The sequence below is a fragment of the Schistocerca cancellata genome, chromosome 2 (assembly GCF_023864275.1).
Source record: "Schistocerca cancellata isolate TAMUIC-IGC-003103 chromosome 2, iqSchCanc2.1, whole genome shotgun sequence".
Classification (NCBI taxonomy): domain Eukaryota; kingdom Metazoa; phylum Arthropoda; class Insecta; order Orthoptera; family Acrididae; genus Schistocerca; species Schistocerca cancellata.
In genome coordinates this window covers 855031769-855052443 of record NC_064627.1, presented here as the reverse complement: position 1 = coordinate 855052443, position 20675 = coordinate 855031769, and the positions used below count along the sequence as shown (strand labels likewise).

The window sequence follows — 20675 nt, the reverse complement described above, 5'->3', positions numbered from 1 at the left end:
GCCTGTCACAATTTATGTTTTGTTTCGCACTAAAGCTGACCATTCACTGTCTCACCCTTGCTGAGGAATCCGATAACGAGAATTCTGCGCTTGTCCCAGAACAGTAAACATACGACATTCCGCTCCTGAATGTCGTCTTGCACGGAGAGTCACTCTGACGCCACTACCTTGACTGCTGTCTCACCGCCTGTGATGATCCAGAGCAGAATCTCATCGCAGGCGTCACGATAAGGCAGCAGGACAGTCACAGATGACCCCATGCGCTTTCGTGCTCTGGAGTCAGCTGCTTCAGCACCAACCTGGCGCACAGTTTCCGGAACAGCAGGTGCTCCGTGACCGTTTCATGCTCAACGCGTGCCACATCTGCGGGAACTGACTGTTGAGTTCCGTGATGTGAAGCGACAATTCTCCATTATGCGTTCTGACGCAAGCTGCACCAGGTTGCCTGCAATGATGGATGGTCTGCCGCTGCGCTCCTCATTACGAACATGTCTCGGGCACGAAGATTGCAATACCTGCTTGCTCATGCGCGTAGATTAGCATAGCTGACGATGAATTTCAACGACAGTATGTTTTGTGCATTCAAAAACTTTATCACCGACCGCACTTAGCTCACAGCGGTAGCCGGAATACCATCCTCCATTTCCATGCCCATTTATATCTATATCTGTATCTGCACCTATTCTGTTGGTGTTTCACGATATACGGAACATGCAGTTGAGATTGTGCGACATACACATTGTTCAGTCACATTAATGTGACCACCTGTAAAAAGCCTGAATAACAATGTTTTGCAGCGTGGACCACTGCGTGACGTGCAGGAAGAGAGGCAGTGGGATTCTGGAAGGTTCCGACAACGATGTGGAGTTATGCTAACTCCAGAGCGATGACCAGCTCCGCTACGTTTCCCAGTTGAGGATCCATGGAGCAAACAGCTCGATCGAGGCACTACCACATATTCTGGATGGGTTTAAATCCGGGGAGGTAGGTGATCACTGGAGTACAATGAACCCTTTTCAGTGTTCTTCAAACCATGCACGTACCCTAAGAGCTGCGTGGCATGTTGCATCGTCCTGCTGGTAGATGCCATCGTGCCGAGGAAAAACAAACTGCATGTAGGAGTGGACGTATTCCCCAAGGATAGATGCATACATGTGTTGATCCACTGCGCGATCCAGACTGAAGAAATCTCCCAGAGAAGGTCTCTGTTGTGGATCCTTCCGACAACTGATGCGGTGTTTGCTTTCAGACGCTTCAAGCCGCATACGCCAACGGTGATCTGTCCGATGGAAGATAAAACGTGATTCATCTGAGAAGGCTGTCAGCACTCAGTCAACGTCCAGTAGCGATACAGGCGTGTAAGTTCCAGCCTTCGTCGCCGATGGACGACAAACACCACGGGTGCACGAACTAGGCGCCTAATGCAGAGGCCCATACGCAGCAAACGTTTGCTTTGTGGTTGTTGAGGAGACACAGTTGGTAGCCCTTTGGTTCACATGGTCTTGATAGTTGTACGTCTGTTGGCCCATACACATCTCCACAGCTGTCGTTTACCCCTGTCATCTATGGCCTGTTGGTGAACCACAGCGCCATTTTGCTATGCACAATATACCTTAACCACGACAGCACGTGATCTGTTTACAGATACGAGGTGCGACAATAAGTAATGAGACCGAAGTGAAACAAAAATTGCTTACCATTTTAGTCAAGTTTAGTGTTGTCTCCTTCAAAGTAGTTACCTTCTGATTGCACACACATTTTCCAATGGTTCTGCCATCGATGGTAACATTTCTGGAACTCATCTTCCAAGACCTTCGTCACAGTTTTTTGGACATCATGTGTTGTTTGAAAATGGTGTCCCTTGACCGCCGTTTTGACTCTTGGAAATAGAACAAAGTCGCACGGAGCGATATCTGGTGAATAAGGTGGCTGTGGTAGTACTGCAATTTGTTTTGAGGTTAAAAATTGCTGTACTGACAGAGCAGTATGGGATGGCGCATCATTGTGATGCAGAATCCATTTAGCAGCAATGTTGGCATGGATATGAACAACTCTTTTACAAAGTGTTTCTAAGATTTCTTTATAGTAACATTGGTTAACTGTTTGTCCAGCAGGCACTCACTCTTTATGAACAATTCCCTTGGAATCAAAGAGGTTGATGGTCGTTCACTGCGGTCTTCATCTTCAACATTCGGTCTACCTTCACTAAACATTTTATGCGAACGAAAAACTTGAGCTCTTGAGATGACCTCCTCTCCAAAGGCCTTCTGAAGCTGACCGTAAGTTGTCGTCATGTTTTCACCCAATTTAACGCAAAAAGAAATGACATACCATTGCGCAATATTATGCGGTTCTATTTCCGTGACAAGAGACACAAACACGTGTTAACTTATTACAGCACAACTCACGACTGAGCAGTTGCATCGATGTGCTGCTTGGTCTAGAAGCAGCTTGTAGACCAAGGTCAAAGATATTGTGCCTATGCAAGCCTGCAGGGTTGCTACATCTTGCAAAGAAAATCAGCCTCATTACTTTATTGTCGCACTTTATTTTTGCATCTCGTATAAACGTTACGGAAATGCTCCCACCCTTCGTCTGAAACAAAATAATCACTCTCTTTCAGATTTTAGATAATTCCTTTCGTTTGTCATTATGACAACAACTGCAATGTTTTGCAAGTCTCCCCGACGTGCTTTATATTCCCTCCACTGCTAGTGCTGCCACCTGCCGTCCGTCAGTGGTTATACACTGACGTTTAACATAGGAGGTGGTAACATTAATGAGACTGGACTATGTATGCATCTGAAGCGTCTGAATTTGATATCAATTTATTCGATAATGTATGTATAAATGTAAAATTTCAATTAAAATTTTTCTAGGTTATTTATATTGTAGCTTCAGGACAATATTTCTGTTTGTTTCTCGTATCAAGAATGGAACTTCTACGTATTTCAAGGCATATTTCTTAATGATGTGACTGCATGGTGTATGTTCTTTCGAAGGGTTCGAATCCTGGTCCGGTACACATCTTCGCTCGCCGTCGCTGATTCCACTTAATGACTCGCTGCATCTGACAGCAGTGATCCCCCTTCCATCTGCATATTTGTTAATCTGCAACTATCGCAGACGTTTCCTGAGCCTGGCAAATATGGTTCAAATGGCTCTAAGCACTATGGGACTTAACATCTGAGGTCATCAGTCCCCTAGACGTAGAACTACTTAAACCTAACTAACCTAAGCATATCACACGCATCCATGCCCGATGCAGGATTCGAACCTGCGACCGTAGCAGCCGCGCGGCTCCGGACTGAAGCGCCTAGAACCATTCGGCCACCGCCTGAGCCTGGCAGAACAGGGTCCTACCATCAGTTAAATTTTATGAGCTGATCGCTAAACAGCCCCCACGTCTGAAGAATCAGAATTTTACCCAGTGAGAGGACATGGATAGGAGCGTACACGATCTATTTCCGAGAATATAATCAAGTCCCCATCAATAGTTTCTCAAATTTACAATTCCTGCCGGTATATGACGGAAAAATACATCTCAACATCAAGAAATAATTAATGTACGGTAGTGAAATTTCGGGAATACGTTTATCTAGGTAACATACTTAAGTGATTACCGTTGCAAGATCACAGGTTAATGGCATTGTTCCGTACAGGTGTCGAATGTCAGTTTTTGGGATGGAGTTCCATGGCTCTTGTACTTGGTCGGCCAATAGAGGAACGGTTAATGCTGGTTGTGGATGATGCTGGAGTTGTCGTCGGATGATGTACCATATATGTTCGATTGGGGACAGATCTGGTGATCAAGCAGGTCAAGACAACATGTCGAAACCCTGTAGAGCACCTCGGGTTACAACAACGGTATGTGGGCGATCGCAGACCTGCTCGAAATGCTCTTAATGAATGACAGCACAACAGGTCGAATCAGGACGTATAGTTCTGCAGTCAGGGCGCGTGGGATAACCACGAGAGTTCTCCTGCTGCCATACGAAATCGCATCCCAGACCATAACTCCAGGTGTTGGTCCAGTGAGTCTAGCACACAGACAGGTTGGTTACAGGCCCCCAACTGGTCTCCTTCTAACCAACACACGGCCATCATTGGCAACGAGACAGAACCAGCTTTCATCAGAAAAACACAGCATAACTCCACCCTGCCCGCGCTTGCCACCACTGAAGTCACAAATGGCAATAGTTTGGGGTCAGTGGAATGCATGCTACACTAGTGGCCATTAAAATTGCTACACCACGAAGATGACGTGCTACAGACGCGAAAATTTAAACGACAGGAAGAAGATGCTGTCATATGCAAATGATTAGCTTTCCAGAGTATTCTCACAAGGCTGGCGCCGATGGCGACACCTACAACGTGCTGACATGACGAAAGATTCCAACCGATTTCCCATACACAAACAGCAGTTGACCCGCGTTGCCTGGTGAAACGTTGTTGTGATGCCTCGTGTAAGGAGGAGAAATGCGTACCATCACGTTTCCGACTTAGATAAAGGTCGGATTGTAGCCTATCGCCATTGCGGTTTATCGTATCGTGACATTGCTGCTCGGGTTGGTCGAGATCCAATGACTGTTAGCAGAATATGAAATCGGTGGGTTCACGAGGGTAATAAGGAACGCCGTGCTGAATCCCGACGGCCTCGTATCACTAGCAGTCGAGATGACAGGCATCTTATCCGCATGACTGTAACGGATCGTGCAGCCACGTCTCGATCCCTGAGTCAACAGATGGGGACGTTTGCAAGACAACAACCATCTGCATGAACAGTTCGACGACGTTTGCAGCAGCACGGACTATCAGCTCAGAGACCATGGCTCGGAGACCATTGCATCACAGACAGGAGCGCGTGCAATGGTGTACTCAACGACGAACCTGGGTGCACGAATGGCAAAACGCCATTTTTTCGGATGAATCCAGGTTCTGTTTACAGCATCATGATAGTCGCCTCCGTGTTTGGCGACATCGCGGTGAACGCGCATTGGAAGCATGTATTCGTCACTGCCATACTGGCGTATCACCCGGCGCGATGGCATGGGGTGCCATTCGTTACACGTCTCGGTCACCTCTTGTTCGCAGTGACAGCACTTTGAACAGTGGACGCTACATTTCAGATGTGTTACGACCCGTGGCTCTACCCTTCATTCGATCCCTGCGAAACGCTACATTTCAGCAGAACAATGCACGACCGCATGTTGCAGGTCCTATACGGGCCTTTCTTGGTACAGAAAATGTTCGACTGCAGCCCTGGCGAGGGCATTCTCCAGATCTCTCACCAATTGAAAGCGTCTGGTCAATGGTGGTCGAGCAACTGCCTCGTCACAATACACCAGTCACTACTCTTGATGAACTCTGGTATCGCGATAAGCTGCATGGGCAGTTGTACCTGTACACGCCATCCAAGCTCTGTTTGACTCAATGCCCAGGCGTATCAAGGCCGTTATTACGGCCAGAGGTGGTTGTTCTGGGTACTGATGTCTCAGGATCTATGCACCCAAATTGCTTGAAAATGTAATCACATGTCAGTTCTAGTATATTTGTCCAATGAATACCCATTTATCATCAGCATTTCGTCTTGGTGTAGCAATTTTAATGGCCAGTAGTGTACATGGCGTCTCCGTCGGAGATGTCCTTGAAGTAAGCGATTTGCAACAGTGCGTTATGTCACTGTGGTGCCAACTGCTGCTCCAGATGAAGTACGATGCGCCACAGCCATACGCCGTCTTCCGTCTCGATAGCGCTACGTGGTCGTCCGTAGCGCGATGTTCTTGCGATCGTGCATTCCCGTGACTACCGCTGTCAGCAATCATGTACAAAAAATGGTTCAAATGGCTCTGAGCACTATGGGAGTTAGCAGCTGAGGTCATCAGTCCCCTAGAACTTAGAACTACTTAAACCTAACTAACCTAAGGACGTCACACACATCCATGTCCGAGGCAGGATTCGAACAATCATGTACAACAGCTAAAATTCTACCAAGTCTTTCTGGTATCACAGAAGGAACATCCTGCTTTCCGAACTCAGTGATGTGTTGATAATGCGCCTTTGTCGTCTTAAAGGCATTTTTGATTAATGTCAGCTAACTACTACCAGTCTCAAAAGGTAACTAAGCTCATGACCGTTACCGGGCGTATTTAAAGCACGCCTGATTTGCATCCTCATAGCGGTGCTACTAGCGCCACTCATGTGCGACTAACGCGAAGTTGGAATAGACGTCATCTTTCAGAGGTATAGAAACACGGCTACCGACTTTCGTTTATCTCGCACATCTCCTTCTTGGTGTCGGGATTTTTTTCCGTCACTGTACATATCTTATTGGTGTAGTTTTCTCCAGAGTTATGAGGAGGTTAAGTGTTTGAGTGAAAAAGGAGTGTAATGTCTGCTTGTTATTATTAGCTTCCAGTACAAATAAAAACATACGTCTGCTGCAGTTCAATATGGCGCCGTCAGTGTTGCCACCATAATATTATTGAAAAACGAAAACGTAGTGCCATCTGCAGTTGCCAAACGGAACCACCAGCTGTCGCGTCCATTCACGCTACTAGTAACTGCCACGACTGCCTTAAACTGCCACAAGTAGCCAGTCTCGGTGAGGCGGCATCTCTTGTAACTGTGGTTTCAGACGTCATTCTTATGGTGTTAATCAAGGGATATGTCAGATTTACACATAGTTTTTGACTGAAATTATCTGTTGTACTACATCAAATGACTGTGAAGGCCAGTTTTAAGCAAGGTTCAGTGTATCGAAATAGAATTCGGAGATGTCCACACAATACTAGTTCTGTTATGTGTAAAGCATGTTCATAATAAAGTAATTCAGTCACGTCGACGTGGACATCGAAAGGATAAAGACATACAAAAACGAAAATCACTATAAAAATGACACAATAAAAACTGAACAGAGGGCGGATGATGTGTATACCAAATTATTGAATTAAGGCAAAGTGTCTTGAAGAACTATTGATATATTTTGTCGACTTTTAATTAATTAATAGCAATTAAAACATATTCTTTAAGATAAGATTATCTGTACCGAGGTATTTTGCTTCATACTCAATTGTGATACCTCAGTGGCTTCTAAATGCTATTTTAATGTAGGTGTCCTAAAATGAGTTGAGCAGTCTCTCGTATCACTCTCGGTGAGATTAGTTCAGAGAACCTACCTCGACAAAATCTAGCAAGTAACTACACAACTGGCCATTAAAATTGCTACACCACGAAGATGACGTGCTACAGACCCGAAATTTAATCGACAGGAAGAAGATGCTGTGATATGCAAATGATTAGCTTTTCAAAGCATTCACACAAGGTGGCGACACCTACAACGTGCTGACGTGAGGAAAGTTTCCAACCGATTTCTCATACACAAACAGCAGTTGACCGCCGTTGCCTGGTGAAACGTTGTTGTGATGCCTCATGTAAGGAGGAGAAATGCGTACCATCACGTTTCTGACTTTGATAAAGGTCGGATTGTAGCCTATCGCGATTGCGGTTTATAGTGTCGCGACATTGCTGCTCGCGTTGGTCGAGATCCAATGACTGTTAGCAGAACATGGAATCGGTGGGTTCAGGAGGGTAATAAGGAACGCCGTGCTGGATCCCAACGGCCTCGTATCACTAGCAGTCGAGATGACAGGCATCTTATCCGCTTGGCTGTAACGGATCGTGCAGCCACGTCTCGATCCCTGAGTCAACAGATGGGGACGTTTGCAACACAACAACCATCTGCACGAACAGTTCGACGACGTTTGCAGCAGCGTGGACTATCAGCTCGGAGACGATAGCTGCGGTTACCCTTGATGCTGCATCACAAACAGAAGCGCCTGCGAGGGTATACTCAACGACGAACCTGGGTGCACGAATGGCAAAACGTCAATTTTCCGGATGAATCCAGGTTCTGTTTACAGCATCATGATGGTCTCATCCGTGTTCGGCGACATCGCGGTGAAATCACATTGGAAGCTTGTATTCGTCGTCTGGCGTATCACCCTGCGTGATGGTATGGGCTGCCATTGGTTACACGTCTCAGTCACCTCTTGTTCTCATTGACGGCACTTTGAACAGTGGACGCTACATTTCAGATGTGTTACGACCCGTGGCTGTACTCTTCATTTGATCCTTGCGAAACCCTGCATTTCAGCAGGATAATGCACGACCGCATGTTGCAGGTCCTATACGTCCCTTTCTGGGTACAGAAAATGTTCGACTGCAGCCCTGGCGAGCGCATTCTCCACATCTCTCACCAATTGAAAACGTCTGGTCAATGGTGGCCGACAAGTGCCTCGTCACAATACGCCAGTCACTACTCTTGATGAACTGTGGTATCGTGTTGAAGCTGCATGGGCAGCTCTACCTGTACGTACCTTCCAAGGTCTGTTTGACTCAATGCCCAGGAGTATCAAGGCCGTTATTACGGCCAGAGGTGGTTGTTCTGGGTACTGATTTCTCAGGATCAGTGCACCCAAATTGCGTGAAAATGTAATCACATGTCAGTTCTAATATAATATGTTTGTCCAATAAATACCAGTTTATCATCTGCGTTTCTTCTTGGTGTAGCAATTTTAATGGCCAGTAGTGTAATATGGCTCGGTGGATACAAAACCAAATTGCGATGGTATGCTTGCGAAGAAAGCTTAGTATAGAAGAAAAGCTTCTTCTTAGAAACGTGTATTGTTTAGATTAACGTAATATGAACGAAAAAGTTCGCTTTTTCTTAAATGCTTTTGGGGAATTTAGAATGAACTACACTCCTGGAAATGGAAAAAAGAACACATTGACACCGGTGTGTCAGACCCACCATACTTACTCCGGACACTGCGAGAGGGCTTTACAAGCAATGATCACACGCACGGCACAGCGGACACACCAGGAACCGCGGTGTTCGCCGTCGAATGGCGCTAGCTGCGCAGTATTTGTGCACCGCCGCCGTCAGTGTCAGCCAGTTTGCCGTGGCATACGGAGCTCCATCGCAGTCTTTAACACTGGTAGCATGCCGCGACAGCGTGGACGTGAACCGTATGTGCAGTTGACGGACTTTGAGCGAGGGCGTATAGTGGGCATGCGGGAGGCCGGGTGGACGTACCGCCGAATTGCTCAACACGTGGGGCGTGAGGTCTCCACAGTACATCGATGTTGTCGCCAGTGGTCGGCGGAATGTGCACGTGCCCGTCGACCTGGGACCGGACCGCAGCGACGCACGGATGCACGCCAAGACCGTAGGATCCTACGCAGTGCCGTAGGGGACCGCACCGCCACTTCCCAGCAAATTAGGGACACTGTTGCTCCTGGGGTATCGGCGAGGACCATTCGCAACCGTCTCCATGAAGCTGGGCTACGGTCCCGCACACCGTTAGGCCGTCTTCCGCTCACGCCCCAACATCGTGCAGCCCGCCTCCAGTGGTGTCGCGACAGGCGTGAATGGAGGGACGAATGGAGACGTGTCGTCTTCAGCGATGAGAGTCGCTTCTGCCTTGGTGCCAATGATGGTCGTATGCGTGTTTGGCGTCGTGCAGGTGAGCGCCACAATAAGGACTGCATACGACCGAGGCACACAGGGCCAACACCCGGCATCATGGTGTGGGGAGCGATCTCCTACACTGGCCGTACACCACTGGTGATCGTCGAGGTGACACTGAATAGTGCACGGTACATCCAAACCGTCATCGAACCCATCGTTCTACCATTCCTAGACCGGCAAGGGAACTTGCTGTTCCAACAGGACAATGCACGTCCGCATGTATCCCGTGCCACCCAACGTGCTATAGAAGCTGTAAGTCAACTACCCTGGCCAGCAAGATCTCCGGATCTGTCCCCCATTGAGCATGTTTGGGACTGGATGAAGCGTCGTCTCACGCGGTCTGCACGTCCAGCACGAACGCTGGTCCAACTGAGGCGCCAGGTGGAAATGGCATGGCAAGCCGTTCCACAGGACTACATCCAGCATCTCTACGATCGTCTCCATGGGAGAGTAGCAGCCTGCATTGCTGCGAAAGGTGGATATACACTGTACTAGTGCCGACATTGTGCATGCTCTGTTGCCTGTGTCTATGTGCCTGTGGTTCTGTCAGTGTGATCATGTGATGTATCTGACCCCAGGAATGTGTCAATAAAGTTTCCACTTCCTGGGACAATGAATTCACGGTGTTCTTATTTCAATTTCCAGAAGTGTATTTTGGCCACTTGGAATGAATTCAGCAACCCACAATTATTAATTAAAACTGCTATAACTAGGGTCATGTTGGGGTCATGTTTGGCTGGAACGCATTAAGGTTGCAGGAACTAGACTTCCAAAATCTTACTTTACTTGACTTGTCCTTATGAACTAACAGTGGTTTGTGTAGCTTATTATTCGTTTCAGTAATTTGTTTTGATAATTAGTTTAGAGACTGCACTTCATCCTTGTGACACGTTTTCCGGTACTGCCGTTTCAGACTTGGTTACGCTTCGAAATTGTGTATATTAAATATAATTGTTAAATATTCTCTGAATAGATATTAACTACTAAAATAAATTTAAAGCTGTCTTCGAAAAAGTTTTATCTACAAAAATATGTATAAAGGGAACCATATTCACTGCTAACCGATGTCGTTATATTGCCATATATCTTGCTTCTGTCATTTAGGCAGATCGGACATTTTGTGGCGTCTCAACTTGCACTTGAGATTGGCTGTAAAGCTGCAATCATGATTGTGTGAAATAAATGAGTAATAATTTACAGATTAATGGTGGAAATTTCAATCAAAATGGTAGCGCATGTGCGGGAAAGCAGGTGACGTGAGGGCTGCGGGGGAGACGGGCACAGGAGACGGCGAGTTCGCAGATGGCGTCACAGGAGTAGCTGATGAGTTTAAAGCGAGTGTACGGAGGTCATTTCTGATCCTTAGTGTCCAGCACTGGCAGCTTGGACTGGAGGGAGCGTGGAGAGAACTTGTCACCTTTGTACCTGCCGGATTACTATTTTTTACTGGAGCCACCTCCACGGTGGGTCGCACATTCGATTCTTGGCTAGGCCTGCCCGCTCTGTTGGTGTACAGCGGTCGTGAGAGCCCTCATCGTTGTAGATCATTTCACGGTGTGGCCATACACTTTCGGCTTCCGTCATGTTTGATGTTCCGTTTCAAAAACCGTCCTTCCCGGTGTGGTACGTGGCGACCGCTAGTTATTCGGGCTGCTAGCAGCCGCGTCTGCAACACTCCGGCGCAGCTACGCTGACGTCACCGCGCGTCGCTACTGACGCGTGCTGTGGTCTCCCCAGGGCCTGCAGCTGATGACCTCGGAGCCCAGTGCGCCGGCAGGCACCGACGTCATCAGTGGGGCAATAGCCTCCAGCTTGCTGCGATCCTGTCTCTGTACTGAAATCAATAACGCACTATTATAAACAAGGATGTCCCATTAATGGCTCTCCGAGCGGTACCGGTCATCACCACCTGTACAGCCCACGTCCACAAGAGGAAGCCAGTTCTTTCACTGACCTACGAGGAGCCGATTCCCCCACCACTGACTAGTTCAACTCTCGGCCCCAAAAGATTTTAGAAGTAAGATAAACACAAATGCCAGCTATTTACAGCCACGCGCTGTGTGCTGCAGGCTGGTTAAATGGAAAAGAAAAAAAAAGAGAATGCACATGTTTCTGATATGCACAGGAATTGGACGTATGTAGCAATCTTCTTTTCTCCTCTGTCTCTATTTATCTCCTCCTCAGCTTCTCTTCGTCGATCTCCTCTTCCTCCCTCCTCTCTCCGTTCATCACCCCCTTCATCCTCTCCTTTCTGTCCATCTCCTTCACCCTCCCCTTTCTGTCCATCTCCTCCTGCCCCCTCCCTCCCCCTCTCTCTGTTCATCACCTCCTCCCCTCTCTATCTTCTCCTCTCCCATCTTTTCCTACTCCCTCTCTTTACTCATCTTGTAAGGTGTCAGGCAAATCCAACACCATTCATGAAAACCCTGACATGATAGCAAATCCGGCAATATGTCACATAGCTCCGAATAAATCCTGACATTAAATTAACCAAAGTAATACAATCAATGACTGAGCAAATGGAATACCACAGACTAGCACAACAACGCCTAAATACAAGTCATACCTTCCCACCATGAAACAGACGCAGTTCCGATTGGAGAAACGAGAACAGAAGCCGAGAGCAGAGCCGTGTAGGCTAGAAGGCCCTACCATAAGAGCGGGACAATGGGACACTCACATTTCCGGCCGGCCGCCAAGAGGTCCATCCCCCAGTCCATGTTAAAAGATAGAGCTCTCCAGAAGAACAGTATAGATCTTACGATAACACTAAAAGGGCCACACCAGCTGCAAGTTTTAGCGTGAGACTATACCCGTCTCTGTTACGTAGCAAACATTAAAAACATTGCCCCACCACGAAAAGTATAACGTTTCTCATTGGATAGACAGAATTTTTATAGGCGGAGCTTAAGGTTAACATTGAGACGCTGATTGGTCAGTTGAAAACACAACCAGATACCTTTTTCTTAAACCAACTTCGGCATAAGGCTTCACTCAGAACTGCAGAAGTCTCATCTGTTACATCCCATTTTTACGTAATACTAGTGTCGATCGTCAATTAAACTTCGTGGTATTCACATATGCTACTTGAAGTTAAAATCTGAAATGCGATGATTTTTCTGTTATATAATTATTGAGAAGCCACAAAAGCCACTGTAATTTACGACAAGTTAAATAAGTAATTAAAGATAATTGAGGGTCACTGTAGACCATTTTTGATAGTTTTTTCTTTTATGAAACTTAATTTAAACCTAGATTATAGATGTGATATGGCATAGGTCATCCTTCGATCCATTATAAAACTTGGAAACCCATTCAGGGAATATTCGTTCACATTTTTGTTGAACGCAGTTGGTTTCTATCATCCTGTATTAAAATATTTTCCCTTTATCAATAGTACAATTTATAAACAATGTTTTGTGAGTAGAATAAAAATTCCAATGGTTAACTTAACTGCTTTTTCGACGTTATTTTACCAGCTGACTAACAATAGGAAAGCCTTGAACCCTCTCCACTAAATTTAGTTAGTATTAAGATTCTTTTACAGGGAATGCAGTGGAGCTGACACTGAAATCATTAAGTATTTGATTATATCATCGCTGGTCTCACTGAACTCTTCTGAACTCTACATGTCATGTGTGGTCTGGCGTCTCCTTACCAGCAACAGGTCCCAGGTTCAAACTAGTCAATTCCCTAAAAAACACGCTCAGAGCGTCGTTGCGCGGAAGTGGTAGGGAGACATGACTTAGAACAGACACCACGCAGAATGTTAGAATCTCTACCCTTCTGCTTTCTGACTGCCGGCGACCACAAGGCAGTTACTGCTTGGCTGAATACCATAATACCTACAACCATAAAAAAGAAACGCAAAGTATATCTATTTAAAAAAAGCTGATAAAAATACTCTTTTTTTGAAAAGACAGCCTTCACTGCTTCCGATCTGATAATGTAAGCGTAGAATTGTTGTGGAATGATTTCAAAGAGATAGTATCGACAGCAATTGAGAGATATATACGACATAAATTAACAAGTGATGGTACTGATCCCCCATTGTACACAAAACGGGTCAGGTCGCTGTTGCAGAAGCAGAGAAAAAGCATGCCAAATTTAAAAGAACACAAAATCCCCAAGACTGGCAAAGTTTTGCAGAAATTCGAAATATAGCGAGTACTTCAATGCGAGATGCTTTTAATAATTTGCTCAACGAAATTCTGTCTAGAGATCTGGTAGAAAAGCCAAGGAAATTCTGGTCATACATGAAGCACACCAGTGGCAACACGCAATCAATACCTTCACTGCGCGATAACAACGATGAAGTCACTGATGACAGTGCCACTAAAGCACAGTTATTAAATACGGTTTTCCGAAACTCCTTCACCAAAGAAGACGAAGTAAATGTTCCCGAATTCCAATCAAGAGCAACTGCGAAAATGAGAAACATAGAAGTAGATATCCTCGGTGTTGCAGAGCAGCTTAAATCACTTAATAAAGCCAAGGCCTCCTGTCCAGATTGTATACCAGTCAGGTTCCTCTCAGAGTATGCTGATACAAGAGCTCCATATTTAGCAATTATATACAACGACTCGCTCCCAGAAAGATACGTACCTAAGACTGGAAAATTGCTCAAGTCACACCAATACCCAAAAAGGGAAGTAGGAGTAATCCGCTGAATTACAGGCCCATAGCACTAACGTCGATTTGCAGTAGGGTTTTGGAACATGTACTGTATTCGAACATTATGAAGTAGCTCGAAACACACGATTTACTGACACATAGCACGGATTCAGAAAATATCGTTCTTGTGAAACACAACTAGCTCTTTACACCCTTGAAGTAATGAGTGCGATCGGCAGGGGATGTCAAATTTATTCCGTATTTTTGATTTCCAGATGGCTTTCGACATCGTTCCTCACAAGCGTCTTCTAACCAAACTGCGTGCCTATGAAATATCGCCTCAGTTCTGCGACTGCATTCGTGATTTCCTGTCAGAAAAGTCACAGTTCGTAGAAATAGACGGAAAGTCATCGAGTAAAACAGAAACGATATCCGGCGTTCCCCAAGCAAATGTTGTATGTCCTCTGTTGTTCCTGGGCCTTTATCTATATTAACGACATAGGAGGCAATCTGAATAGCTGTCTTAGGTTATTTGCAGATATTGCTGTCATTTACCATCTTGTAAAGTCATCAGATGACGAAAACGAATTGCAAAGCGATTTAGATAAGATATCTGTATGGTGCGAAATGTGGCAATTGACCCTGGATAAAGAAAGCGTGAAGTTATTCACATGAGTACTAAAAGAAATCCGCTAAAATTCGATTACGTGATAAGTCACACAAATCTGAAGGCTGTAAATTCAGGGATTACAATTACAAATAACCTAAATTGAAACGATCACATAGATGATGTTGTGGGTAGAGGAAACCAAAGACTGCGAGTCATTGGCAGAACACTTAGAAGGTGCAACAAATCTTCACTGCGCGATAACAACGATGAAGTCACTGATGACAGTGCCACTAAAGCACAGTTATTAAATACGGTTTTCCGAAACTCCTTCATCAAAGAAGACGAAGTAAATGTTCCCGAATTCCAATCAAGAGACTGCTTACACCACGCTAGTCTGCCATATTCTGAAGTATTGCTGTGCGGTGTGGGATCTGCATCAGATGGGACTGACGGATGACATCGGAAAAGTACAAAGAAGGGCAGCTCGTTCTGTATTACAGCGAAATAGGGGAGATAGTGCCACAGACATGATACGTGAATTGGAATGGCAATCATTAAAACGAAGGCGTTTTTCGTTGTGACGGGATCTTCTTATGAAATTTCAGTCACCAGTTTTCTCCTTCGATTGCGAAAACATTCTGTTAGCACCCACCTATAGGGAGAGATGATCATCACGATAAAATAACAGAAATGAGGGATCGCACAAAAAAATGTGAGTGCTCGTTTTTCCCGCGCGCCTTTAGAGAGTGGAACGGTAGAGAGACAACTTGAAGTTGGTTCATTGAACCCTCTGCCAGGCACTTTATTGTGAATAGCAGAGTAATCACGTAGATATAGATGTACAAATGTTAACACGTCACAGTCTGGCGGTTATGGCGTCAGTGGAATGACAGTGAACTTTGTGCTGGGCAAGTGATACTCGCGCTCGAACGGGTTCGAGATTTCCCGATACGCCGCAGCTTGCGATACAGTATCGAGGTTGTTCGAACAGTCACATAACATTTTACACGCGCGGTGCGAGTGCAAGGGATACGCAAGAAACTACTAACCTGCCACAAAAATAAGTTATAACTCTGCTTAAAATTTGACGCTGTCAAACACTGGGAGAAGTAGCACAAAATCCTACTTCTGCAGAAACTCCTCTTGTGCTTGAGCAAATTTACAAATCGAATTCTGATACAGTACTTGTGTTTATGGGTATATAAACATTTATGCCAATTTTTAAGTAGATATTACAAAGACGAAAACGTCCTTAAAAATATTACTTCACTGAATCCAGTATAATATTTTATTTATTTATGAGTGGCAGTAATGATTTACGAAGCAGGTTGCAAATAAGCAGTTCAGTCCCTGTTCACACATTAGAATAACAGACAAAAAAATTACCAGATTGTGATCAGCTTAAAAACAGGACAACAAAATTCAGTTGAAACAATCAGGAGAATTAAACAAGAATTAAATGCCGAACAAACGTAATATATCTTCTTGAAGTGACTGTAATTTTTATCGCGAGAATGAATTACAGCGCCAGTATCCGTGTTTGAAATAGTGCCATCAGACATCAATAGATCGCAGGACGAACGAAATCTTGAGAATTGGACAACATCATGGGTGCAATGTTTTATTTATTTATTACTTGTCGTTCTGACGCATGGCTTGCGCTCTAGAAGATAATAAGAAGGATAATTTGGAAAATATTTCGAGTAGATTTCCCCACCATGTTATAGTTCTGGGTTGTTGTTGTTGTGGTCTTCAGTCCTGAGACTGGTTTGATGCAGCTCTCCATGCCACTCTATCCTGTGCAAGCTTCTTCATCTCCCAGTATCTACTGCATCCTACATCCTTCTGAATCTGCTTAGTGTATTCATCTCTTGGTCTCCCTCTACGATTTTTACCCTCCACACTGCCCTCCAACGCTAAATTTGTGATCCCTTGATGCCTCAAAACATGTCCTACCAACCGATCCCTTCTTCTAGTCAAGTTGTGCCACAAACTTCTCTTCTCCCCAATCCTATTCAATACCTCCTCATTAGTTACGTGATCTACCCACCCTATCTTCAGCATTCTTCTGTAGCACCACATTTCGAAAGCTTCTATTCTCTTCTTGTCCAAGCTAGTTATCGTCCATGTTTCACTTCCATACATGGCTACACTCCATACAAATACTTTCAGAAACGACTTCCTGACACTTAAATCAATACTCGATGTTAACAAATTCCTCTTCTTGAGAAACGCTTTCCTTCCCATTGCCAGTCTACATTTTATATCCTCTCTACTTCGACCATCATCGGTTATTTTACTCCCTAAATAGCAAAACTCCTTTACTACTTTAAGTGTCTCATTTCCTAATCTAATTCCCTCAGCATCACCCGACTTAATTTGACTACATTCCATTATCCTCGTTTTGCTTTTGTTGATGTTCATCTTATATCCTCCTTTCAAGACACTGTCCATTCCGTTCAACTGCTCTTCCAAGTCCTTTGCTGTCTCTGACAGAATTACAATGTCATCGGCGAACCTCAGAGTTTTTACTTCTTCTCCATGAATTTTAATACCTACTCCGAATTTTTCTTTTGTTTCCTTTACTGCTTGCTCAATATACAGATTGAATAACATCGGGGAGAGGCTACAACCCTGTCTTACTCCTTTCCCAACCACTGCTTCCCTTTCATGCCCCTCGACTCTTATAACTGCCATCTGGTTTCTGTACAAACTGTAAATAGCCTTTCGCTCCCTGTATTTTACCCCTGCCACCTTCAGAATTTGAAAGAGAGTATTCCAGTTAACATTGTCAAAAGCTTTCTCTAAGTCTACAAATGCTAGAAACGTAGATTTGCCTTTTCTTAATCTTTCTTCTAAGATAAGTCGTAAGGTCAGTATTGCCTCACGTGTTCCAACATTTCTACGGAATCCAAACTGATCTTCCCCGAGGTCGGCTTCTACCAGTTTTCCCATTCGTCTGTAAAGAATTCGCGTTAGTATTTTGCAGCTGTGACTTATTAAACTGATAGTTCGGTAATTTTCACATCTGTCAACACCTGCTTTCTTTGGGATTGGAATTATTATATTCTTTTTGAAGTCTGAGGGTATTTCGCCTGTCTCATACATCGTGCTCACCAGATGGTAGAGTTTTGTCATGACTGGCTCTCCCGAGGCCATCAGTAGTTCAAATGGAATGTTGTCTACTCCCGGGGCCTTGTTTCGACTCAGGTCTTTCAGTGCTCTGTCAAACTCTTGGGTGGAGATTTTAATTTGCCGGATATAGACTGGGAGACTCAGACGTTCATAACGGGTGGCAGGGACAAAGAATCCAGTGAAATTTTTTTAAGTGCTTTATCTGAAAACTACCTTGCGCAGTTAAAAACAGAGAACCGACTCGTGGCGATAACATATTAGACCTTCTAGTGACAAACAGACCCGAACTATTTGAAAAAGTTAACGCAGAACAGGGAATCAGCGATCATAAAGCGGTTACGGCATCGATGATTTCAGCCGTAAATAGGAATATTAAAAAAGGTAGGAAGATTTTTCTGTTTAGAAAAAGTGACAAAAAGCAGATTTCAGAGTACCTGTTCGCTCAACACAAAAGTTTTGTCTCAAGTACAGATAGTGTTGAGGATCAGTGGACAAAGTTCAAAACCGTCGTACATGATGCGTTAGATGACTATGTGCCAAGCAAGATCGTAAGAGATGGAAAAGAGCCACCGTGGTACAACAACCGAGTTAGAAAACTGCTGCGGAAGCAAAGGGAACTTCACAGCAAACATAAACATAGCCAAAGCCTTGCAGACAAACAAAAATTACACGAAGCGAAATGTAGTGTGAGGAGGGCTATGCGAGAGGCGTTCACTGAATTCGAAAGTAAAGTTCTATGTACTGACTTGGCAGAAAATCCTAAGAAATTTTGGTCTTGTGTCAAAGCGGTAGGTGGATCAAAACAAAATGTCCAGACACTCTATGACCAAAATGGTACTGAAACAGGGGATGACAGACTAAAGGCCGAAATACTAAATGTCTTTTTCCAAAGTTGTTTCACAGAGGAAGATTGCACTGTAGTTCCTTCTCTAGATTGTCGCACAGATGACAAAATGGTAGATATCGAAATAGACGACAGAGGGATAGAGAAACAATTAAAATCGCTCAAAAGAGGGAAGGCCTCTGGACCTGATGGGATACCAGTTCAATTTTACACAGAGTACGTGAAGGAACTTGCCCCCCTTCTTGCAGCGGTGTACCGTAGGTCTCTAGAAGAGCGTAGCGTTCCAAAGGATTGGAAAAGGGCACAGGTCATCCCCGTTTTCAAGAAGGGACGTCGAACAGATGTGTAGAACTATAGACCTATATCTCTAACGTCGATCAGTTGTAGAGTTTTGGAACACTATTGTGTTGGAGTATAATGACTTTTCTGGAGACTAGAAATCTACTCTGTAGGAATCAGCATGGGTTTCGAAAAAGACGGTCATGTGAAACCCAGCTCGCGCTATTCGTCCACGAGACTCAGAGGGCCATAGACACGGGTTCACAGGTAGCTGCCGTGTTTCTTGACTTCCGCAAGGCGTTCGATACAGTTCCCCACAGTCGTTTAATGAAAAAAGTTAGAGCATACGGACTATCAGACCAATTGTGTGATTGGATTGAGGAGTTCCTAGATAACAGGACGCAGCATGTCATTCTCAATGGAGAGAAGTCTTCCGAAGTAAGAGTGATTTCAGGTGTGCCGCAGGGGAGTGTCATAGAACCGTTGCTATTCACAATATACATAAATGACCTGGTGGATGACATCGGAAATTCACTGAGGCTTTTTGCAGATGATGCTGTGGTGTATCGAGAGATTGTAACAATGGAAAACTGTACTGAAATGCAGGAGGATCTGCAGCGAATTGACGCATGGTGCAGGGAATGGCAATTGAATCTCAATGTAGACAAGTGTAATGTGCTGCGAATACACAGAAAGATAGATCCTTTATCATCTAGCTACAAAATAGCAGGTCAGCAACTGGAAGCAGTTAATACCATAAATTATCTGGGAGTACGCATTAGGAGTGATTTAAAATGGAATGATCATATAATGTTGATCGTCGGTAAAGCAGATGCCAGACTGAGATTCATTGGAAGAATCCTAAGGAAATGCAATCCGAAAACAAAGTAAGTAGGTTACAGTACGCTTGTTCGCCCACTGCTTGAATACTGCTTAGCAGTGTGGGATCCGTACCAGATAGGGTTGATAGAAGATATAGAGAAGATCCAACGGAGAGCAGCGCGCTTCGTTACAGGATCATTTAGTAATCGCGAAAGCGTTACGGAGATGATAGATAAACTCCAGTGGAAGACGCTGCAGGAGAGACGCTCAGTAGCTCGGTACAGGCTTTTGTCAAAGTTTCGAGAACATACCTTCACCGAAGAGTCAAGCAGTATATTGCTCCCTCCTACGTATATCTCGCGAAGAGACCATGAGGATAAAATCAGAGAGATTAGAGCCCACACAGAGGCATACAGACAATCCTTCTTTCCACGAACAATACGAGACTGGAATAGAAGGGAGAACCGATAGAGGTACTGAAGGTACCCTCCGCCACACACCGTCAGGTGGCTTGCGGAATATGGATGTAGATGTAGATGTAGAAGATATCTGAGATTTCCATGTTTCGCAGTTATTTTTATTGCTAAAATCCGTAGAGCATTAAAAAGGCTAAGACATGTTGTGATAGCACCAACAAAAGTCGGTAGATCACAGGTCGATCATTAGGCTGAACAGAACCCGAGATTTCCCGAACTGTGACAATCTGTTCGAACAATTCGAGTCATGTTCAAACGCACCCCTAAGTGAAGCAGTATGGGAGCTGCGACACCAGTGCTGCTGGACGGTCAAACGAAAAGGGACTTCCTTTTCGGTAATGCCCCATTCATCATAAAACATGT

General features: G+C 44.8%; 1 protein-coding gene across 1 annotated transcript in view; it reads right to left on the bottom strand.

Moving 5' to 3' along the window:
• LOC126159335 (carboxypeptidase B-like) overlaps window positions 1-20675 on the bottom strand; it is a 286629-nt gene that overhangs the window by 122047 nt on the left and 143907 nt on the right. The window lies entirely within an intron of this gene.